At 40.0% G+C, this 25,476-nt stretch overlaps 1 pseudogene; it reads left to right on the top strand.

The window, feature by feature from the left end:
• On the top strand, nucleotides 1-20,644 carry LOC134756849 (uncharacterized; annotated as a pseudogene).
• Nucleotides 20,645-25,476: the final 4,832 nt, after the last annotated feature.

The following is a 25,476-nucleotide window of genomic DNA, read 5'->3' as shown; positions in this document are numbered from 1 at the left end:
ACCCGGGGTGGAGTGCAATGGTGCAATCTGGGCTCACTGCAACCTCTGCCTCCCGGGTTCAAGCAATTCTTGTGCCTCAGCCTCCTGAGTAGCTGGGATTACAGGCATCTGCCACCAGCCCAGCTAATTTTTATATTTTTAGTAGAGATAGGGTTTCACCATGTTGGCCAGGATGGTCTCGAACTCCTGACCTCGTGATCTGCCCACCTCGGCCTCCCAAAGTGCTGGGATTACAGGCATGAGCCACCGTGCCCAGCTGATAATATACTTTTAAAACGTGGACATACCAATAGTCCTTGAGATATGTAAGATCATCTTATACGCTTACAATTAAGAGATACTCTTGATATTTGCCTGCAGTTTAAAAGACTAACAATAAAAATGGTAATAATAATAGTGAAAATAATAAAAATAGTAACACTTTATTACATGTCTACTCTATGACTGATGCTATCCAAACATTACCTGTAGTCTCACAAGAACACTATTAAGCAGAAATTAATATTAGCTCCATTCGACAGAGGAAGAAACTGAGAAATAGCTTGCCCAAGATTAGCTATAACTTGAAAGAGCAAGAATTCAAATTTAGGTTGTTCTGACTGCAAATTATTTTCATACCGTTTCTAAGTAATGCTCACTACTTCAGCATATTTTATCTTAATTTTTAAACATATCATTTAATTGTGGCTGTTAATTGAAGGCTTATTTCACAGAGAATAGGATAAGGATTTACAGCGAAAATATAGAGGCTATTTTGGAGGGAAAAAAATTACCTTGTGTTTCATGTCCTAGGTATTGCTGGCCAAAATTAGCCACATACCTCAGACTATAGTGGAGGCAGACAGTTCAATTAACCAAATATGGGGAAAAATAGCATTGATTAAGTAGAAATCTTAAGAAGTGGTTAGTTACATTTCCTGGATAACTGAAGACATTTTGTGTTTCAGCCCATCTTAATGAAAATCTAAATATATCAGGCCCTTTGCAGAGAACAGATCACAGCGCCTTTCTCTGTGTCCTTGAAGTTTATTTAATCAAGTTTTTCAGAATACATATATTGCCTTCTTCAGCGTCTCCACTATAATTGTGATATTTAGGAATGATTCCTGATTCCACAGGAGAGATTGTTTCCTAAATGTTTGTAATCATTTTATGGTATGACATCACAACACTTGAAAACCTGTATCTCACTCAGGCATCTCTAACAATTGGAAATTCACATAATTTCAATTTCATTCTTCTGAACCTCACCCATGTCTTGTTCTGAACTTGTCTCTGTCTTATCCTAAACTTCATTTAAGTCATTTTGGGGTAACAGACATAGAGTTGTAAATGATTTCCTGGAGGGGAGACTGAGCACAGCTAATCCCCAGGGAGATGCCCAAAACTTCTAAACCCTTGTAGTTAATTTACACATTAGATTCCTGGCATTCATACATTTTCTCTTTCTACTGTTGTAGTTGTGGTTATTTTTAATTTTTCTCAGCTTATATTTAGAGTATATTAGTTCCTGTGGTTTCAAGCCAAATGTATAATCTCAACAATCAATAAGTGTAGATATGGTGACATTAATATCAGTGCCCAAATCCCAGTTATTCTGAGCCTACTCTGCTGTGTTCCCTCCGCCCTGCCTTCAGCAGGATAGTGATGTTTCCTATGGGCTTAGGAGAAAGTTCACTTATTTTCTACTTTAGGTACTCTTCAAGGCTTCTTCTCACAGCCCCTGCTTCATTGGGCATAGCTATGCTTACCTGCTGATTACCCAAGCCCACAGAGTCATTGAGCTACACTTTAGTAAGCAGTAGACTATTGAGGGGAAAGGACTTATCCACAATTCAGACTTTATCAGATGGACTTCAGAGGAGAGTCGCTTGAGCCCAGTGTCTCTAAGGTTTTGCCTGAGCACCATTTCTGCATTTTCTATTTTGCTCAGGAGTTCAAATCTGATTCATTCACAGGGTGGAAAGAACATATGCCATCTCATCCACTGTCTTCCTCTTCCCCCAGATGCTTCGAAGGAAAATAAAGAAAACCAACAAAGACAATAAGCTGCTCCTTCTTCATTTAGCCCATCTCACTGTTGACTTCTCCAGAGAAGACACTGTAACAGAGTTTGAAGAACAAGATCTTTCTTGGAAATCGACACCTGTGAAAGCAAGAGGGTATAAGCAGAATTGTGCAGAGGAAGAAGGTAAACCCCAGTGTAGGCCCAACTGTGCATCTACCGATGTGGCAAAGAGCAAAGTGAATGTTGCTTATCAGACTTTCTACATTGGACCTGCATGGTCAGGCAATTACATCCCTGCCTGGGTGAGTCACTGTATGTAGTATCCCCAGGAAGGGCATGACCTCATCAAAGTAGATTTCTGCAGTTGAGACAGACCCTGAAGATGTCAGATGGAGGCTGTTTACTGACAATACTCCTTGTAATAGAACAGCTACCCCTTCCTTGTTTCCTTTGACTCTCAAACAAAAAAGACCCATGCAGCTCTTTGGATAGAAATAAATATATAGATATTTGGGTGCTGCCTAAGTCTTCTCCCAGAAGCATCTGAGCCCTAGTTTCCATGAGGTAAATTAAAAATTTGACCTTTTATTATATTTAAGAGGGACACATTCGAAGACCTATCTTTGAAGAACATGAAAAGTGCACTACAGAATTCCTAACATTTACCGTAAGTGAAAGGACAGCCCATCTCAGTGATCACCCATAACTGATTGTCCATGTCCTACCCAGGCATAGGGTGGAGCCAGAGAGCAGTGGTCCACTTAACCAGGCTTGAGTCTGGATTGCAGTGTTAGAATATACAGTACAAAGAGATCCGAATTGGAGTGTTGAAATATACAATACAAAGAGAGCAAGCTTGGGAGCACAAGTGTTCAGAGTCAGATTGCTAAGTCAAGGCCATACATACCTACAATCAGAGATGAGAGGGACAGACTCATTTCAAGATGGAGAAACATTGCTTGAAGCAATGTAACACCAGAATGGCAAATTCTAACAAGATTACCTGAAATGCTTTGGCCTCTATCTTGACTTTCATTGGTTTAGTTTCACTAGTAACATTGGTAGAGTCTAACATTTTTAGGAACATACTATGTACAAGGCACTGTGTTGAATCCAGTCTATACATTATTTTATTCATCTTTAATATAAACCTATGATCTGGGAGTTATTATGTCCATTATACAGGTGCATGAATTGATTCTCATTTACGTTAAGAATTTTTCCTAAGTCAACAGCTAGTAAACATTAGGGCTTCTCTTTTCAGCCAGGTTCTACTGAACCCAAAGGGTACAAAAAAAGATCGACAATTGTAAGTCAGAGTGAAGATTTGGGTTAAATACAAGAAGCATTATAATGATAAGAATCATCCAAACACAGAATTGGCTATCCTGGTGAAGATCTCTCCACCCCTGGAAGGGTTCCAACAAAGATAGGTGGCCATCTGTTATGCACATTGCAGAGTTCTGACTGCCTGGGTGGTTGAACTTATGATTTTACAATACTCTTTCCAATCCAGATGCTCTAATTTTAAATCCCTGGTAACTCCTGCAATTTCCATTGCAATCCTCTTTCTGAGGCATTATACAGCTGACATGCTTCTCTAATATTTTGGCTTTCTCTTGATGTAGAGTGGACATTTACAGTTAGGAATAAAATTTGGATAATTTATACTTTAATACAATTTGTACTAGAAAAAATAGATGCTTAACTGTACACTATGCCAGCATAACCAAGATAAAGCTGGAACACTCTAGGGTTTGCCTCTGTCCAGTGTCACATTCAGAAGAAATTCTAATTTAATATGAACAAATATTTGAAAATTTAAAAGGCTATTTAAATCTACAATTAAGTTTCAAAAAAATAAAAATTTGCCAAACATGATACTGAGGAAAAGAGTAACTGCTTAAAATCATTTTTCAAAGTGTATTTACCTTAGACTTCAAATTAATGATGGCTGCCCAATAAATATTCTTTTCTTTTCTTTTTTTTATTTTTTATTTTCTATTTTTTATTTTTTTTTCTTTTTTCTTTTGTTTTCCTTTTTTCTTTCTTTTTTTTTATTATACTTTAAGTTTTAGGGTACATGTGCACATTGTGCAGTTTAGTTACATATGTATACATGTGACACGCTGGTGCACTGCACCCACTAACTCGTCATCTAGCATTAGGTATATCTCCTAATGCTATCCCTCCCCCCTCCCCCCACCCCACAACAGTCCCCAGAGTGTGATATTCCCCTTCCTGTGTCCATGTGATCTCATTGTTCAATTCCAACCTATGAGTGAGAATATGCGGTGTTTGGTTTTTTGTTCTTGCAATAGTTTACTGAGAATGATGATTTCCAATTTCATCCATGTCCCTACAAAGGACATGAACTCATCATTTTTTATGGCTGCATAGTATTCCATGGTGTATATGTGCCACATTTTCTTAATCCAGTCTATCCTCGTTGGACATTTGGGTTGGTTCCAAGTCTTTGCTATTGTGAATAATGCCGCAATAAACATACGTGTGCATGTGTCTTTATAGCAGCATGATTTCTAGTCCTTTGGGTATATACCCAGTAATGGGATGGCTGGGTCAAATGGTATTTCTAGTTCTAGATCCCTGAGGAATCGCCACACTGACTTCCACAATGGTTGAACTAGTTTACAGTCCCACCAACAGTGTAAAAGTGTTCCTATTTCTCCACATCCTCTCCAGCACCTGTTGTTTCCTGACTTTTTAATGATTGCCATTCTAACTGGTGTGAGATGGTATCTCATAGTGGTTTTGATTTGCATTTCTCTGATGGCCAGTGATGATGAGCATTTTTTCATGTGTTTTTTGGCTGCATAATTGTCTTCTTTTGAGAAGTGTCTGTTCATGTCCTTCGCCCACTTTTTGATGGGGTTGTTTGTTTTTTTCTTGTAAATTTGTTTGAGTTCATTGTAGATTCTGTATATTAGCCCTTTGTCAGATGAGTAGGTTGCGAAAATTTTCTCCCATTTTGTAGGTTGCCTGTTCACTCTGATGGTAGTTTCTTTTGCTGTGCAGAAGCTCTTTAGTTTAATCAGATCCCATTTGTCAACTTTGTCTTTTGTTGCCATTGCTTTTGGTGTTTTGGACATGAAGTCCTTGCCCATGCCTATGTTCTGAATGGTAATGCCTAGGTTTTCTTCTAGGGTTTTTATGGTTTTAGGTCTAACGTTTAAATCTTTAATCCATCTTGAATTGATTTTTGTATAAGGTGTAAGGAAGGGATCCAGTTTCAGCTTTCTACATATGGCTAGCCAGTTTTCCCAGCACCATTTATTAAATAGGGAATCCTTTCCCCATTGCTTGTTTTTGTCAGGTTTGTCAAAGATCAGATAGTTGTAGGTATGGGGCATTATTTCTGAGGGCTCTGTTCTGTTCCATTGATCTATATCTCTGTTTTGGTACCAGTACCATGCTGTTTTGGTTACTGTAGCCTTGTAGTATAGTTTGAAGTCAGGTAGTGTGATGCCTCCAGCTTTGTTCTTTTGGCTTAGGATCGACTTGGCAATGCGGGCTCTTTTTTGGTTCCATATAAACTTTAAAGTAGTTTTTGCCAATTCTTTGAAGAAAGTCATTGGTAGCTTGATGGGGATGGCATTGAATCTGTAAATTACCTTGGGCAGTATGGCCATTTTCACGATATTGATTCTTCCTACCCATGAGCATGGAATGTTCTTCCATTTGTTTGTATCCTCTTTTATTTCCTTGAGCAGTGGTTTGTAGTTCTCCTTGAAGAGGTCCTTTACATCCCTTGTAAGTTGGATTCCTAGGTATTTTATTCTCTTTGAAGCAATTGTGAATGGGAGTTCACTCATGATTTGGCTCTCTGTTTGTCTGTTGTTGGTGTATAAGAATGCTTGTGATTTTTGTACATGATTTTGTATCCTGAGACTTTGCTGAAGTTGCTTATCAGCTTAAGGAGATTTTGGGTTGAGACAATGGGGTTTTCTAGATATACAATCATGTCGTCTGCAGACAGGGACAATTTGACTTCCTCTTTTCCTAATTGAATACCCTTTATTTCCTTCTCCTGCCTAATTGCCCTGGCCAGAACTTCCAACACTATGTTGAATAGGAGTGGTGAGAGAGGGCATCCCTGTCTTGTGCCAGTTTTCAAAGGGAATGCTTCCAGTTTTTGCCCATTCAGTATGATATTGGCTGTGGGTTTGTCATAGATAGCTCTTATTATTTTGAGATACGTCCCATCAATACCTAATTTATTGAGAGTTTTTAGCATGAAGGGTTGTTGAATTTTGTCAAAGGCTTTTTCTGTATCTATTGAGATAATCGTGTGGTTTTTGTCTTTGGCTCTGTTTATATGCTGGATTACATTTATTGATATGCGTATATTGAACCAGCCTTGCATCCCAGGGATGAAGCCCACTTGATCATGGTGGATAAGCTTTTTGATGTGCTGCTGGATTCGGTTTGCCAGTATTTTATTGAGGATTTTTGCATCAATGTTCATCAAGGATATTGGTCTAAAATTCTCTTTTTTGGTTGTGTCTCTGCCAGGCTTTGGTATCAGAATGATGCTGGCCTCATAAAATGAGTTAGGGAGGATTCCCTCTTTTTCTATTGATTGGAATAGTTTCAGAAGGAATGGTACCAGTTCCTCCTTGTACCTCTGGTAGAATTCGGCTGTGAATCCATCTGGTCCTGGACTCTTTTTGGTTGGTAAACTATTGATTATTGCCACAATTTCAGCTCCTGTTATTGGTCTATTCAGAGATTCAACTTCTTCCTGGTTTAGTCTTGGGAGAGTGTATGTGTTGAGGAATGTATCCATTTCTTCTAGATTTTCTAGTTTATTTGCGTAGAGGTGTTTGTAGTATTCTCTGATGGTAGTTTGTATTTCTGTGGGATCGGTGGTGATATCCCCTTTATCATTTTTTATTGTGTCTATTTGATTCTTCTCTCTTTTTTTCTTTATTAGTCTTGCTAGCAGTCTATCAATTTTGTTGATCCTTTCAAAAAACCAGCTCCTGGATTCATTGATATTTTGAAGGGTTTTTTGTGTCTCTATTTCCTTCAGTTCTGCTCTGATTTTAGTTATTTCTTGCCTTCTGCTAGCTTTTGAATGTGTTTGCTCTTGCTTTTCTAGTTCTTTTAATTGTGATGTTAGGGTGTCAATTTTGGATCTTTCCTGCTTTCTCTTGTGGGCATTTAGTGCTATAAATTTCCCTCTACACACTGCTTTGAATGCGTCCCAGAGATTCTGGTATGTTGTGTCTTTGTTCTCGTTGGTTTCAAAGAACATCTTTATTTCTGCCTTCATTTCGTTATGTACCCAGTAGTCATTCAGGAAGAGGTTGTTCAGTTTCCATGTAGTTGAGCAGTTTTGAGTGAGATTCTTAATCCTGAGTTCTAGTTTGATTGCACTGTGGTCTGAGAGATAGTTTGTTATAATCTCTGTTCTTTTACATTTGCTGAGGAGAGCTTTACTTCCAACTATGTGGTCAGTTTTGGAATAGGTGTGGTGTGGTGCTGAAAAAAATGTATATTCTGTTGATTTGGGGTGGAGAGTTCTGCAGATGTCTATTAGGTCCGCTTGGTGCAGAGCTGAGTTCAATTCCTGGGTATCCTTGTTGACTTTCTGTCTTGTTGATCTGTCTAATGTTGACAGTGGGGTGTTAAAGTCTCCCATTATTAATGTGTGGGAGTCTAAGTCTCTTTGTAGGTCACTCAGGACTTGCTTTATGAATCTGGGTGCTCCTGTATTGGGTGCATATATATTTAGGATAGTTAGCTCTTCTTGTTGAATTGATCCCTTTACCATTATGTAATGGCCTCTTTGTCTCTTTTGATCTTTGTTGGTTTAAAGTCTGTTTTATCAGAGACTAGGATTGCAACCCCTGCCTTTTTTTGTTTTCCATTTGCTTGGTAGATCTTCCTCCATCCTTTTATTTTGAGCCTATGTGTGTCTCTGCATGTGAGATGGGTTTCCTGAATACAGCACACTGATGGGTCTTGACTCTTTATCCAACTTGCCAGTCTGTGTCTTTTAATTGGAGAATTTAGTCCATTTACATTTAAAGTTAATATTGTTATGTGTGAATTTGATCCTATCATTATGATGTTAGCTGGTGATTTTGCTCGTTAGTTGATGCAGTTTCTTCCTAGTCTCGACGGTCTTTACATTTTGGCATGATTTTGCAGTGGCTGGTACTGGTTGTTCCTTTCCATGTTTAGCGCTTCCTTCAGGAGCTCTTTTAGGGCAGGCCTGGTGGTGACAAAATCTCTCAGCATTTGCTTGTCTGTAAAGTATTTTATTTCTCCTTCACTTATGAAGCTTAGTTTGGCTGGATATGAAATTCTGGGTTGAAAATTCTTTTCTTTAAGAATGTTGAATATTGGCCCCCACTCTCTTCTGGCTTGTAGGGTTTCTGCCGAGAGATCCGCTGTTAGTCTGATGGGCTTCCCTTTGAGGGTAACCCGACCTTTCTCTCTGGCTGCCCTTAACATTTTTTCCTTCATTTCAACTTTGGTGAATCTGACAATTATGTGTCTTGGAGTTGCTCTTCTCGAGGAGTATCTTTGTGGCGTTCTCTGTATTTCCTGAATCTGAACGTTGGCCTGCCTTGCTAGATTGGGGAAGTTCTCCTGGATAATATCCTGCAGAGTGTTTTCCAACTTGGTTCCATTCTCCGCATCACTTTCAGGTACATCAATCAGACGTAGATTTGGTCTTTTCACACAGTCCCATATTTCTTGGAGGCTTTGCTCATTTCTTTTTATTCTTTTTTCTCTAAACTTCCCTTCTCGCTTCATTTCATTCATTTCATCTTCCATTGCTGATACCCTTTCTTCCAGTTGATCGCATCGGCTCCTGAGGCTTCTGCATTCTTCACGTAGTTCTCGAGCCTTGGTTTTCAGCTCCATCAGCTCCTTTAAGCACTTCTCTGTATTGGTTATTCTAGTTATACATTCTTCTAAATTTTTTTCAAAGTTTTCAACTTCTTTGCCTTTGGTTTGAATGTCCTCCCGTAGCTCAGAGTAATTTGATCGTCTGAAGCCTTCTTCTCTCAGCTCGTCAAAGTCATTCTCCATCCAGCTTTGTTCCGTTGCTGGTGAGGAACTGCGTTCCTTTGGAGGAGGAGAGACGCTCTGTGTTTTAGAGTTTCCAGTTTTTCTGTTCTGTTTTTTTCCCCATCTTTGTGGTTTTATCTACTTTTGGTCTTTGATGATGGTGATGTACAGATGGGTTTTCGGTGTGGATGTCCTTTCTGTTTGTTAGTTTTCCTTCTAACAGACAGGACCCTCAGCTGCAGGTCTGTTGGAATACCCTGCCGTGTGAGGTGTCAGTGTGCCCCTGCTGGGGGGTGCCTCCCAGTTAGGCTGCTCGGGGGTCAGGGGTCAGGGACCCACTTGAGGAGGCAGTCTGCCTGTTCTCAGATCTCCAGCTGCGTGCTGGGAGAACCACTGCTCTCTTCAAAGCTGTCAGGCAGGGACATTTAAGTCTGCAGAGGTTACTGCTGTCTTTTTGTATGTCTGTGCCCTGCCCCCAGAGGTGGAGCCTACAGTGGCAGGCAGGCCTCCTGGAGCTGTGGTGGGCTCCACCAAGTTCGAGCTTCCCAGCTGCTTTGTTTACCTAAGCAAGCCTGGGCAATGGCGGGCACCCCTCCCCCAGCCTCGCTGCCGCCTTGCAGTTTGATCTCAGACTGCTGTGCTAGCAATCAGCGAGATTCCGTGGGCGTAGGACCCTCCCAGCCAGGTGTGGGATATAGTCTCATGGTGCGCTGTTTTTTAAGCCGGTCTGAAAAGCGCAATATTCGGGTGGGAGTGACCCGATTTTCCAGGTGTGTCCATCACCCCTTTCTTTGACTCGGAAAGGGAACTCCCTGACCCCTTGCACTTCCCAGGTGAGGCAATGCCTCTCCCTGCTTCGGCTCGCGCACGGTGCGCGCACTCACTGGCCTGCGCCCACTGTGTGGCACTCCCTAGTGAGATGAACCCGGTACCTCAGATGGAAATGCAGAAATCGCCCGTCTTCTGCGTCACTCACGCTGGGAGCTGTAGACCGGAGCTGTTCCTATTCGGCCATCTTGGCTCCTCCCTCCCATAAATATTCTTTTCAAAATCCCCAACGTCTTCAAACTCCACCCCATGCCAAACTTTCCCACTCTCTTATGAGTCTATCATTTTACGTTAAGAGCACCTCTCCTCTCTTTCTTGTTTAAAACAAGTCAATGAATGTTTCTTCTTCCTCCAATTCAACATTTCACTCATTAACTCTTAGAAGGCAGAAAAGAAGGGTCTGAATATTCATGCTTTATTATTAAACTTTAGTAATATCTTTACAGACTCAACCAAAGAAGGTAATATGTCTATTGTGCCACCTGTAGATTCTTATCATCTACCACCTGAACCCCTTCTTCCTGAACGTTCTTCTCATACTCCTACAGTGGGGTCATGTGGGATCTTCTAGAGGCTGAGCTTTGACTGTATCCATTCAAATTACTTCTAAAAAGCCCAGGTGTGAGTAACTGAAACCAAAGTCCACAGAGGCAATCATGTTGTTTTCAGGTTCTGTGACCTCCCAATCCTGGTTCTTTTCCTCCTAAGAAAGAAAAAAATAATGGAATGTCTATCGAGTTTGTTGCCCCATGGTCAGAGTGCCTGTCTTGATGTTTCTCTTCATCTTTAGTTTGTCTTTGACATTGTCTTTTCCATGCTGGGGCCTAAAGTTGACCAAGGAGCATCATCCCTTGGGACTGATTTTATCATAGTGAAAGCAACTTAGGTGGTGCAGCATCTGGCTGTCCCTGAAGCACCCACTTTTGGAGTTGAAACCACTTACCTGTGCCTACCTGGGCCAAGCTTTGCAGGATCCAAATTCAGGAGGCTGTCACATGCCCTTAGCACCTCATATTCTCGCGTCTTACCTAGAGTTTTAGTCTGAGTTTTGCTATTTGATTTGTTCCCAGGGAAACATTATGGTCACCTTTTTTTCCTTTTTCCCCTTTATCTAATTGGCTTTAGTAGCAGCAAGAATTCAGTCATCTCCTCATATAGGTGGTGAAGTCTGAAATAGTTTTTTAACTCTTCGCTATAAATTGCTACTGCACTGACTTGATCTAAGGAGTTTCTGATCCTCCAAGCCATCTTCCACCACCTGCTGCCCAATTACCAGCTACAGATCTCCCTCCAGTCCGGAAGAGAATGCAGCTTGTAAGTTACTTTTCTGTCAATGTGCAGATATCAACTAAACACACACATTTCATCCCCTGTTCACTATTTCTAGGAGGTTCAGTCAGGCAGTTCACCAGCAAAATAGGTTGCAAAAAGTGCATAAATAAATCCTAATCCAGGACGCTGTTGACTCTTAATTGCCAACATCTCTCCTCTTCCCTGCACCTCTTGGTTCACTGCAAGCTTACACACAACTCAATGTTTCATTTGCTTGTTTTTTTATTCCCACATTGTCATTATCGTGTTCCCTGCACATTGTCAAGTTTCTTAGAGTAATAATAGACTCAGGGTTATTTTGGTACAAGAATCATAACTTTACAAACATCATGTAATTAAAGATTAATCCTGACACAGGCTATCAGGTCTTCCTATTTAACAGCTGAAGTCATGCTGCTCTGTGGCTCTCTCAAAGACAGTTTATAATTCATTGAGCCAACTTTCAAATTATGAAATTCTTGATGAATTGTTTTTAATTTGGGTGAGTCACAGAGTGTTAAATATTGTGCATACGTGAGACTTATTGATACTTTATATGACCGTATGTCTAATTTGTGGAATTCAAATTCACATAAAATGCCTGTAACACAGATTCTACAGCGTGCGTGATGGAGCACCACGGAGCTGGAGCTTAATTCTCAGGGATTTTGTCTTAAAAATGTATTCCAGGAAAAAGCCTTGAATTAATCCATGAGGTCTTCTACTGACTACCTCTTTCTTTTGAGAAAGATTTATAATTCTTTCAGATATTGAACATCCATAGGAACCAGGTTAAAACAATAGACACGTCCAGCCTAAAATTTACTGCAGTAGCCATGGAATTGCATGGCTCAAATCTCCTGCAGAAGTGGGAGTGGAGAAGCAATGTTGACAGATAGCCCCAGTGGTTGCTCTAATGAATCTCCAGCACCTCTGAGGCCACGCTTTTCATGGGATGCTCCCAGCCAATGACTGAGGACAATGAAGGGGCTAATGCAGAGTCCATTTCTGTGCATAGCAGGACTCCTCTAACAGGTGATTTGGCCCTTCTTGGAACCTCCTTAAGTCACCTAATTTGAGACTATTCTTACCCAATCCTCCAAATCCTTCTTTCTTTGTCTTCTTTGGCGTCAGACCTGCCATCACAATTGGAAAGGTCTCCCTGCCTTCTCCTGCTTTCTCCCCTTTACCCTTAGACATTTCTCCTCCAATAAATCTTTTGCAGAGCTAATCTTATCTTTCCTTCTGCTGCTCTACAGTCATGTTCTTTTGACTTACTTAGCTTAGTGAGCATCCGCTTTTAAACTATATTGTCCAAAGAACATAATGGTGACCTCAAGTCGTCTACAGTGTTCCTCTGAACCTAATGGCCCATTGATGGACCTATGGCACATGGTCACATCTGAAGATCACTCCAGGACCACTGTGGCTCATATTGGATCAATATGTATCTCATGTGCCATATGACCACCAATTTGGCAGTCATGATGAAAACACATTCTTAGCTCCATTTCAGGATGAGGATTTGAGTTGAGTTGAAGCTGAGCATTTCACTTTTTATCCTAAATCCAAGATGAGTTTTCCATAATGAACACAAATAATATTTTATTACTCCATTTTAATACAATATTATCTTTATAAGAAACGTTGATCTGACATCTTAAAAATGAAGTGTATACCTTATTTTGTGGTCATTTGTAATACTTGAAATGAAGGTGTGCATTAAGAAATACCAGTTTTTGAACTTTTCCAACAATTGCTACATACCCTTTCCTTTCTCTCTCCAAACCTGCTATTTATTTCATACTCACTGCTCATGAATGCTTATATTGTTCTCAATCCCTCCACACATTTTACTAGATCCTTCCTTCTCTCCCAAGAGAAGCCCTGTTCTTTCCAGTGTAAATAGAGCTAGTATTTTTGTTTTTCATTTTACACTGTACTCATTGCCTTTTTTTCTTAGGAAACAAAATATGAGGAAAAATGTCAACATTACATATGAACAATTGTCTTTTTTCCGTCTTTACATAAGTAAATGGTAACCCACATCTAAGTGCTTTCACTGTAGCATCTTCTCATACTCCTAGCATCCTTTATGCCTGTGAAAAACTCAGACTGACTTTTGGTTCCTTCCAAGTGAGGAAATCATGAAACTAGCCCAAACATTAGCAATTCAGCACCTTTCGTGATGAAAAATCTTTTCATCCAAGAAAATTTAGGAGGCAGCAGAATGTCTGGCCTTGTGGCTAATTCAGCAGTGATCTCACATTCACACTACTGAGGTCTGGCAGCTCAGTTGGGAGTTGGCTAAGGCTAGAAGAGAAAGAAGTACATCCCTGCAGGCTAGTCATGGTCCCCCTCCTGCTATCCCTCCCTACTTCACACCCCATAATCAATCCTGGTCACTATTGCCAGCTTGCTACCACCTAGCCTGAATTGGTATTCTTCCTGCCTTACCAGTCTGCATTTAGATTTATGATTTATTTAGAACTAGATTACATCAAGGCTCAAGGCCAAGGTTCCATAATCCGTCACCGTCTCCAATGTGGCCAAACACAAACATTTGTTTTAGCTGCATCAGCATCTCTAAACCCCGCCAAAAGGATACTCATTGTTAATCGCTATAGCAACTGCATCTTTTTGTGGTTTTTTCTTCCCTAACTGCAACCTCTTTGCCTCCCTCCTTTCTTATTCCAAATGAAAGCATTGACTTCATCAAGTAATAGATATTCATAATTTAACAGAATGGTGGCAAGTCTAAGCTATGCTGTTGAAATACATCACACCCAGGGTTGCTTTGCTATTTGTTTTTGTGCTGAATATCAGCAAGTGTTTTAAGTTATGCGTCTTTCACACATAAGGAGGAGGAAAGAGATATATGTAATTGTCACCAATATTGATGATGGCTTCTAGCCTGCTGAGTAAAGTCCCATGCAGCAAAATTAGGGTGTTTCTTCTTTAACTAATATTCATGTCTTTTATATTTTATTATTGTTTTAATACTAGTGAAAAGGACTACATTTGATATCTCAATAGCTCATCAAGGTTAACAGAAAGTAAATACTACCTCACCTAAACTTTACAATGTTTTGCTAAATGAGGATATTTATGCTCTGTTTTATTGTTGAAGAAACAGGCTCAGAAAAGTGAAGTAGTGAGCCTAAGCTCACAGAGTTTTTAAGGAACAAAGAGAGAACTGAAGGCCAATCTTCAGATTCTAAGCCCAGAGTTCCTTCTGCTACACCATCATTACCTCCTTAACAAAGGAGGCATCTATGTGGACTAATTAGCTCACACATCAATTTAAAATGGACTTCCTGAAGGGCAGCAAGGGTGTATCTCAACGAGATACAGCTCTGTTAAGTTATACAAAAGTGGAAGTACAATGGGTTAAGTAAGCAACACTTTTGAGGATCTGAGGCATGCCTAGGCATTGGAAAAATAAATCAAACAACAAATTATATAGAAAATGAAATGGATTGAGGAGTCCTAGCTTCTAGTCAAGCTCTGCTATTAACTCACTGCAAGCTATCTTTCTTCCCTGAGCTTTAGTTTCTTTGTGGGTAAAATGTGGGAGTTGAAATAGGTTTTCTCTAAGCTTAAAAACTTTTAATATTGTCCAAGTCTCTCTTAAGCACACATTGCATGCTTAACCTGGAGTTTGACACCTTCAGGAGTAGAAACAGAAGAAAAAATTGGTGTTTCTCTCCTTTATGTGATACAATATAACTAATGTTCACAAGGCACAGATAGTGTCACAAACACATACCACCAAACAAAGCAATGGGAACAGTATTTAAGTGTTACATTTTAAAGTTCATAAGTAAACATTGTAATTGGCCAAAGGAAAGGGAGTTCAGAGACAACTAGAATGATCAAGAAAAATATTTATGGTATAAGAAAAATCTCAGCTGAATGATTATGGGTAAGAGAAATTTGAAGGGTAGTGTATTGGTTGGTTCTTGTATTGCTGTAAAGAAATACCTGAGACTGGGAAATTTATAAAGAAAAGAAGTTTAATTGACTCATGGTTCTGTAGGCTATACAGGAAGCATGATGCTGGCATCTGCTTGGCTTCTGGGGAGGCCTTAGGAAATGTACAATCTTGGTGGAAGGAGAAGGGGGAGCAGGTACATCACATGGCAAAAGTATGAGCAATAGAGCAAGAGGGGAGGTGCTACCCACTTTCAAATGTCCAGATCTCATAAGAACTCACTCATTATCATGAGGCCTGTACTAAGGTGGGTGGTGCTAAACTATTTGATGTGGTTTGGCTCTGTGTCCCCACTGAAATCTCACCTTGAATTGTAATAATTCCCATATGTCAAGGGCTAGACCAAGTGAAGGTAATTGAATCATGGGGGTGGTTTCCCCATGCTGTTCTCATGATAGTGAATGAGTTTTCACAAGAGCTGATGGTTTTATAAGTGTCTGGCATTTCCTCTGCTGGCACTCATTCTCTCTTCTGCCACCCTGTGAAGAGGTGCCTTCTACCATGATTGTAAGTTTCCTGAGGCCTCCCTAGCAATGAGGACCTGTGAGTCAATTAAACCTCTTTCCCTTATAAATTACCCAGTCTTGGGTATTTCTTCATAGCAGTGCGAGAACGAACTAATATACTACTTATGAGAAATTCACTTCCATAATTCAATCACCTTCCACCAGGCCCCACCTCTAACATTAGGGATTACATTTCAATATTAGATTTGGACAGGGACATACATTCAAACTATTAGTATAACAGGTAGGAAAATGAATGTCCATACCCAATGAAGAAGTTAATGTTAAGTGAAAGCTCAGTAGAGGGAGTGAACTAGAACATTTCCATCTAGCTATGACTATTGACTTCTCTGTACCATAGCTTTGCTGTGAACTTTTGAAACTGGACCAAAAGTAGTTACAAAGAAGACTAAAATAATCATCTGCCATTTACTCAACATTCAACTTTCAGAAGCTTATACAGAGAGAGGATGTAAAGAAAAGGAAAGAAGAATAGAAAAGAATAAAATATAAAACACAGCAAAATATGGAATTTTAATAATGTAGGGAGATATGATCCTATCTAATCCAATCAACTAAATACATATGGATAAAAGGGGGCCCCCAAAATTAAGTGACTCTTCAATGGCATACAGTAACCACAAGCACAATGCGCCCCACACTCTCTGTGGTCCCCATTCTGGTGTTCCTTAACTACTACGGAGGTAGTAAAAGAAAACCAGAAAAGAAGATAGAAAAAAAATGAGTAAAACGGAAGAGAAGGGTGAGGGGAGGACCAGAAAAATATGCCAGTAGGAGTTCACAGAAGTCTGTGCTCACCCAGATATAGGAGGGCTAATTCAAAGCCACCCAAAACAACAAGAAACTGGAATAAGGTTGCTGCTTTCTCCTTATTATGTTAGGTTCTTCTTCAAGTATTTAGGTGACTGACAAGGAAAAGATGTCACCACAGTTAAAACTTCATCCATTTATCTGTCTGCTTCTGTCTGCAATGGGCCCCCAGTTTGGACAACTTCAGGTGGCTAGGCCCTTGAATCAGAACAAAGCCAATTTAAATGAATGGTGACTTAAACCACTAGTTCTCATTCTGAACATTAAATCACTGCAGAAGATTATTTTTTAAATACTCAGTGCTATTTTGTTTGTTTGTTTGTTTGTTTGTTTGTTTTTTATTTCCCCTAATGTGCACCTAAGTTTGAATGTCTTTGGCTTAAGGGAAAAAAAATTAAATTCAGGGTAATCTCAGTCAGAACCAATGTCAGATTATCCTATGCAGCTGTATCTAGAACATGAGCCAGGCACTGAAACAAACGGGTATGAGGATTAGGATTAGAGGAGTGTCCTGACAACTCACTCTCATACTGGGAAATTAAGTATTTTAGGGAGCTATGTATCCACGTTCTATGTAATCCTTCTTGTTAGCATTTAAGACCCTTCCAGAGATGATGAGTTTCCTAAGAAAACACCGTAAGAAATGAACACTAAAGCCTCCAGAAAACATTCCCTGAGGAGACAAAATCTATGTTGAAAAGGACTACTGGGCTCAATAATAATCTGTTAGTTAATGTCTGGATTGCAAAATATGTGGCCCACTAAAGGTCACTTAGCCCTAGTGCTGACTGGTTTGAACCAAAAATATGAAATGATACAAGCAGGAAGTGGAGGCCTTGAGTGAACCTCAGCTGGTCAACTCTTTAACTTTTCCAGGCGGGCCTAGCATTTAGTGGAGCAGGGCTGGCTTTTCTAGAGCCCAGACCCTGGGCCTAAATTGGACCTGTCTCTCTTTTTCTTTTCTTTTTTTTTTTTTTTTTTTGAGATGGAGTCTCACTCTGTCGCCCAGGCTGGAGTGCAGTGGCGTGATCTCGGTTCACTGCAAGCTCCGCCTCCCGGGTTCATGCTATTCTCCTGCCTCAGCCTCCTGAGTGGCTGGGACTACAGGCACCCACCACCATGCCCAGCTAATTTTTTGTATTTTTAGTAGAGATGGGGTTTCACCGTGTTAGCCAGGATGGTCTCGATCTCCTGACTTCATAATCCTCCAGCCTCAGCCTCCCAAAGTGCTGGGATTACAGGCATGAGCCACCGCACCCAGCCTGGACCTGTCTCTCTAAGAAGAGTGAACATGAAAAAAAAAGAAAGATGTTTATCTCTGAGTCAGAGGGCAAAGTAGGCTTCTGTGGGTCAGTGGAATTCCCCTGTCTGTATTTTGGGCTGAGAATCTCAGCACCTTAAAAAGAGCTGTCAGTGCCTCTGACCTCTCATGCACTCTTAACTCTGGAGTCCCTATCTCTCTTCTGGGGAATGCTGACTTCAGTCAGCCTCCTTCTACCTAAAGAAAGCTGCACAGAAACTCTTTTCCCATGAACCGAACAGAAACATCCTGGGTGAAGGGAGATTATGACTGTGCTTGAGGACATTCTGAAGGCAAAACATGCCGGCTCCCACCACGGCACATGTGAGGATTCTCTTTCTGAAAAATTCTGAAGGTTTCATCTGTTGGTCAAATTGATGATGATGATTCTAAACTATTTGTAAATGCTTACTGTTTGCTGAGCACCATGGTGAGTATACATACACTAACCTGGGAACAATGAAAGCTTTACTATTAACGTGCATGTCATAAGTATTGAATTGGAGAACTGAACAAAATGTTTTGGAAGCACTCATTAGGAGGTGACCCATTTTTATAAGAAAGTTGTGGAGGGATAAAAGACATTTCACAGAGGCTATGATTTCTGCGTTAGACTTTGATGGTGAGGTATTAAGCTGGGTTGGGAATATTGGTAGAAACATGCTCATTAGAGGTGAGATTAGGAAGCTAAATCAAGATTTGTCAGATAATCCAACTAACTTGGAGAGATTGTCTAGCGTGGCTTGGGAACACAGCTGGGGCATCATAAGCCACACTGGTCACCTCACTCCCTAAAACCCTTTCATGACTCCCTGCTATCCTTAGTACAAAGCTCAAACTTCTTAACTTGTAATACAAGGCCTTCAGGATTTTAGTCTGTGTTTCTTTGCCTAGACCCATCTTTTCCCTCATTTATGTTAGCTACCATTTAGGCCCATTCTTTTTGGTTTTTCAAACAGTTTTTGTGTTTGTTAATCTCTACAGCTTCTAAAAGGCTTTTACATAAAATAACCATCCTCCTCAATCTTCATCTTGTTGATAACTACTCATCCTTGATATTTCAGTTTAGATAATCACTTTCTTAAAAGGACATTCCTAAGTCTTCAGATCAAGCTAGCTTTCCTTCTCCTTCCCCTTTTATAACATTTTATCTTTAAACTTACTTTTTCTATCCCCACTAGACTTCAAAATAGATTGTGTCTTAGTTACCAGTGTGCCCGTGTTACCTGGCATTTTCCCTAGCATCTAGTAGGTTTTCAGTAATACTTGTTTAAAAGAGAGGGTAAGGCAAGATTGCAAAGGATGTTGAATGTCAGGGTCAGGCTATTATCCTATAGCTGGCAGGGATATGCTGCAGATTGGTTTAAACTAGGAAGAATACACTATCAAAGCTGAGTACTGAGAGATATCACTGTGTAGATGATGCTGGAATGAGTAGAATCTGAGGCTTCTTGCATAGAGAAATGCCTTGACTGTATATTTGATTTTAGAGGCCATATTAACCAATCTATCTCTGGACCAGAACCCTGCGTTATTACTGTTTTTACTGCAGAAAATGATCCTGCTTCTGCATCCCTGCCCTATCATGGTCCCACCTGATAAGAAACCTAGCCAATCAGGTGAAGTAGGGATAAGGAAGGAAAAGGAAAAACTCATTCTTCAATCACTTTCAAAATCTCCCCTGTGCTTTGATTTGCTTTCAGAGAACACTTTAGCTCAACAAACAATTGCAAACTACCCAGTTGCAAGGTAAAATGAAAAGCCCACAGGCATTAATTATATATAGAGATATTAAAAAAGAAGCTACTGCTTAATTATTGTTTGCAAATCTCGGTATTTAAATTGACTTATTTGCAAATGTCTGTTTAGAAATTGACTTTGTAATTATAAAGTCAGTGCAGGGATGTCTGAGGCCCTGGAGGAGTCTCTAACGAGGAATGATAATGTAACAGCCAGAGTGAGATGTTGTGAGCTGCATTTTAATAACTAAAGGTGGTTGGCAGGGAGTTGAGATGCTTAGTGGAAAATCCCTAAACTGGCAAATGAAGGGGCCAGGGTCTCCCTCCCTTGTTGGCAAGGAATCATTGGAGGAGACAGGAGGGGGCAGGCAGGGAGCAAAGAATCTGAAGGTGGGTGAGGCCAGGGGCAACCGGGAGAGAGAAACGGAGGGAGTGTGTTGTGTTCTGTGTGAAAGGAGTCCTCCTTTGAAACCAATTGCAGAGGTTTCAGGAAATCATCTAACACCAATAATGCTCTACCCAATTGTTGAAATCTATAGGTACTATGGTAATATTATTTCAAATTGACTGTGTCCCTCCAGAGTTCATATACTGAAGTCCTAACCCTCAGTACTTCAACTTGTGTCATTATTTGGATATAGGGTCCCTACAGATGTTGTTAAGATGTGGCCATATACAAATAGGTTGGGCCCTTAATCAAATATGATTGGCTTCCTTATAAAAATGGGGAAATGTGAATACAGAAACACACACAAGGAGAATGCCATGTGAAGATGAAGGCAGAGATTGAGCCAATGCTTCTACCAGCCAATAAATCCCAAAGATTGACAGCAAACTACCAGAAGCTAGGGGAAAAGATGTAACACAGAATCTTTCTTAGAGACCTCATGAGGAACCAACCCTGCCAACACCTTGGTCTCAGACTTCTAAGCCTCCAGAATTGTGCAACAAGAAATTTCTCTTGTTTCAGCTTCCCAGTTTGTGGTTCTTTGTAACTCTAGGAAAGTAATACAGCTGGCATATTGGACTCACAATGGCATTACCTATCTCTACGAAGAAATTGGAGAGGCACCGATCTAGAGCTAACAAGAGGTTTTTGCAAAATACTAGAGTATTAGACATGGAAGGGCCTGACCTCGAAACTATCTAGAATGATCAATGGGTCTTGAACATGGTTACATTTTGGAATTACCTGGGGAGTTTAAAAAAATACCAATGCCTATATTCTATGCTCAGAGATTCTGATTTAATTAATCTGGGGTATCTCCTGGACATCAGGCCTTTAAAAGCACCCATGGAGAGCTCATTTGTAGCCAAGGTTGAGAACCAACCTTCTAGATTTTACATTATCTCCTTCATTTAACAGGAGAGGAAATTAAGGCTCAGAGAGGTGAAGGAATAATTGCCAAGGGTCACATTGTTAATAAGTGGAAGAAATGAGAAGTACCCAGACACTTGGACTTTCAGTTCATTGTTCTTCCCACCGAGCAGGATTTCTATCCTCTTGGCCCTGGATATAGAATGCATGTACTGATTTCTGTTTCCTCGGGAGTCCTCTAGTCCTAGGCGAATGGTGACCTTGGCCATTGATATTAAAGGAAAGTTGTCAATTTTCCATGTGCACAGTGAGTTTAGAATACTATTTCACACATACCTCATCCTATTTCTTTATAGCAACTTTATCATATTAAGTGGGGCAAGTACGTTCCACCTGTTAAAGAAGATTAAGTACAGAGACATGACACTGCCTCTCAAATTCAACTGTTGGTTAAAGACAGAACCAGGATTCAAACTTGGGCCTTTCTGAAACTAATCAATTATTTTTTCACCACTTGTCCAGTGAAAGTGAAGTTAAACTGTATTGGTCTAATCTTTGTTCAAATATTTCTAAACAACCTTGGCCACTTTTCTGCTTTGATTCTACTTATGTCAATGTAATCCATTTACTCTGAAAAGACAAAAGACTTGCATGAACTTTGGGCCTTCATTCAAATATATCGCAAGGCTCAGAGTGGTGATGGAGAGTGTGGTCATCACGATGTTAGAGAAAATATCACTAAAGAAGGGTCATATTCTCATTTTCCATTTAAAGATAGGTCTGTTATCCTGCTTTAAAATGACCACCCTGGCCATTCAACTTATCCCCACCACTAATAGACACAGATATCAAATTAGAGCCATTTGATTCCTATCTGTAATCCTAGTTGCACACCGTTTTTTTGTACTTATACAGATACAGGTTCAAGGTCCAAGTCTTGGATTTACTACTTATTAATTATGGAACTGTAGGGAAGTCAAATACTTTGAGTTTTAATTTTCTCAACTGTAGAATGGAAAGAGTAATGCCTATTCCTCGTCTGGTGAGTAAAGCCGAGACAGCCAAGTATAAAGAGGTCCTCAGAGAACCTCTGACTGGCCTGCGCACTGGGAGAATGGGGTGGAGGCTCGGGAAGTTCACGCTCTTTGTAAGGGTGTGGCCTGGCCTCTCCTGTTCTGGGGTGGTTACCTGGAATTCAATCTGTGAGATGAGGGCCTGTTAACAGGAACCTCTCTCACTTTGCTGAATTTTTTTTCCTTTTTACCCAATAAATTTCATTTTTCTCACCCTTCAAAGTGTCTACAAGCCTAATTTTTCATGGTTGTGTGACAAGGATCCCATTTTTAGCTGAACTAAGGAGAAAGTCCTACAACAAAATGACCTCCTGTAAATAATATTCCTTATACAGATGCATGTTGATTTACAATGGGATTATATCCAGAAAAAAGCAATCATGAATCAAAACATTATAAGTTGAACCATTGTAACTCAGGAACTGTGTTTATATATTATTCCCTCAATAATGTGAGATTGAATCTTTTCTTCCAGATAAGTAGCTAACAACAGTGGTTTCTAAACAATCAATGGCTTGTCCTGCTTTGGACCATTAGCTGTATTGTTCCTATTCCCAAGTCCTATTTTGTAATTTCACCTTGTTTGTGTCCCAGTTTTAAAGTCTTTGCTTCAGCAAGCTGTCCAGGACTCCATTTATTTGCATTGAGCCCAAGGTTTTTCTTACTAATTCTTCCAGTGACTTAAATTTTGCTGATGATCCAGCTTCCATCTCTTTCTTCTATGCTACTTCTCTGGAACATCACTAAGAACACTATTCATGCTCTGACTGCCTTCTGTGATTCTGCCTATTGCCTCACAGTAGGTCTCCCTGGTCTTGACAACCTGAAGAGGCTTGGGTTTTAGCTATTTCTCAAAGAGCAAGAGCATGAATGGAGTAACAATAGTAGGATGTAAACTCTCAAGCTCTTCAGGAAGACTTATCCCTAGAGGGCAAACAGCAAAGTAAAGAAGGCGGGAGACATATTGTTGAGGATCAAGTGCCCAGAATAACACTCTGAGTCCGTGTTATAGGTCCAAAGCCCAAGTCTTGGATCCACTATGCATTAATTATGGAACTGTAGGGAAGTCAAATACTTTGAGTTTTAATTTTCTCAAATGTAGAATGGAAAGAGTAATGCCTATTCCTTGTCTAGTGAGTACAGCGATCTCATGTAAATAATATTCCTTATACAGATGCACCTTGACTTACAATGGGATTATACCCAGAAAACCAAATCATGAATCAAAACATCATAAGTTGAACCATTGTAAATCAGGGAATGTGATTTACAATTATGGGAGAGGTGGTCTTTGATATCTCTTGATGGATATCCCTCTCCTCCTAAGAAGCCCCTGGACTTACCTTCTTTTACTGTATAAAACCAACCTGAGGAAAGTCATCAAAGTGGTCTGGCCTTCAGAGACTGCAAAACCAGAAGGTGATGTTTGCTGTACAAAATGTCACCACTTTTAAATCTTGCAATCTGACTGGATTCCCTGAAAAATGCTAAATGTGTCTTAAGTAAAGCTCAAAATTCAAATGAATACTTCCAACAATATTTATGCATTCCACTTCTTTCTTATATACAGGCCATAACATTGAGGAATTGCATATAAAATATTAGAACCTGAAATTTGTAGGGCACCTCCCACAGGCCAAGCATATTCTGAATCTTCATAATATCATGATGACATATGTATTATTACTAGTTCTATTTTGCGATGAGAAAACTGAGGCTTAAAAAAAGTTAGCAAGTTATTCAATACCAAGTTAGCTCATCCAGAATCTTGCAGTTAACAAAGAAGAAAGGTGCAATCTGATGCAGCCCTGTGTGATTTCAATATCTATTCTCAGAATTACTAAATGATACTATTTAGGAAACCAAAGAAAGACCACTTTCTCCCAACCCCTCATTTAACCCCCTTCAGGAGAGAACAAGATAGAGATTCACCACTATCATTTATATGTATATTTCCAAGCCTATTTCTTTATTTGTAAAAGAAGGCTGAGCTCATCTAGAAAAACCCTTCAAGCTCCAATGTTTTATTATTCAGATACAAATACTGCCAGTGAAAGCAAGCAGCCACTGCTGAAAGGCAGATATTAATGCTCTACAATTAATACCCCATTTCATTAACAATTAGATATGTTAAATGCCATTCAATTTTGTTTGCACCATCAAGTTCTGGGTAGGTGTCTATGTTTCTTATAACTTTCCAGTAATTCTCCATCACCAACTGGGTTAATTTTCCAAGCAGGCAGATGACAGATTTTAATTCTCAACCTTTAATATTCTCCAGCCCTTGGGACATTGGAGTTCCAACATGAACTGATTCAGCTACTATCCTAATCCAAGATTAGGATACTTGCTTTGGGGTGAAGTCTGTGTGGGCCCCTCCATGTATTTAAAAAAAAAAAAAACATTAACAAGGCTTACATATGGGGTTGTCTCCATATCTACCCCACACTCACACCCACTGATTTTCTGATGGCAGACACTGTAAATTTATGACAGAGTAGGTTTTCAGACTCAATATAAATATTACTTACTCACTTAAGGCTTCTCCTGTTGTAGTCTGAAGTGAAACAATCATAGAAGACCAAGTTTTAAAGAAGATATAGTAATAACAATAGTAATAATGCTAACAGCAAAGCAGCAAAAGCAACATTCATCCTTGCAGCTACCACATGCCAAATACAGTGGCTACATGCTTTATATATGTTTTTTCTCTTATTCTTAAAAATAATCCAATAAGTGGGTACTATGGTCATCCTCATTTTACTTGTGGGAAAATTAATTGATTATTTACTTTATTGGTGGTTTACATATTGGTTATTTTATTGGTTATTTGTTATTGATTGCTATATAACAAATTTAGCAGCCTAAAGCAATATATACATCATCTCGCTCAGTTTCTAAGGGTCATGAGCCTGGGAGTGTCTTAGGTGGGTGTTTCTGGCTTAAAGTCTCTCATAGGTTTGCAAACAAGATGTTGCTCAGAACTGATGTCATATGAAGGCTTGACTAGGGATTGACTGAGATTCAGTCACATGGTTGTTAGTAAAAGGCTAATCCTACCATGTGGGCTTCTCCTAACAAAATGGCCACTGGTTTCCCTAGAATGAGTAAATCAAGAGAGGAAGAGGCAGAAGCTGCAGTGTCTCTTATTGCTTTGGGAGTGACATACCATCAATTGTGCATTATTCTATTAATCACATACCCCATCTCTGTTATTGTGTCCGGAATTGGTGGGTTCTTGGTCTCACTGACTTCAAGAATGAAGCCATGGACCCTCGCGGTGAGTGTTACAGCTCTTAAGGTGGCGCGTCTGGAGTTTGTTCCTTCTGATGTTCAGATGTGTTTGGAGTTTCTTCCTTCTGGTGGGTTCCTGGTCTCGCTGGCTCGGGAGTGAAGCTGCAGACCTTCACAGTGAGTGTTACAGCTCTTAAGGCGGGGCACCTGGAGTTGTTCGTTCCTCCCGGTGGGCTTGTGGTCTTGTTGGCTTCAGGAGTGAAGCTGCAGACTTTTGCGGTGAGTGT

Source organism: Gorilla gorilla, chromosome 13, assembly GCF_029281585.2.
Source record: "Gorilla gorilla gorilla isolate KB3781 chromosome 13, NHGRI_mGorGor1-v2.1_pri, whole genome shotgun sequence".
Lineage (NCBI taxonomy): Eukaryota > Metazoa > Chordata > Mammalia > Primates > Hominidae > Gorilla > Gorilla gorilla.
Note: the sequence above shows the minus strand (reverse complement) of the source record. Positions and strands in the feature narration are given on the sequence as shown.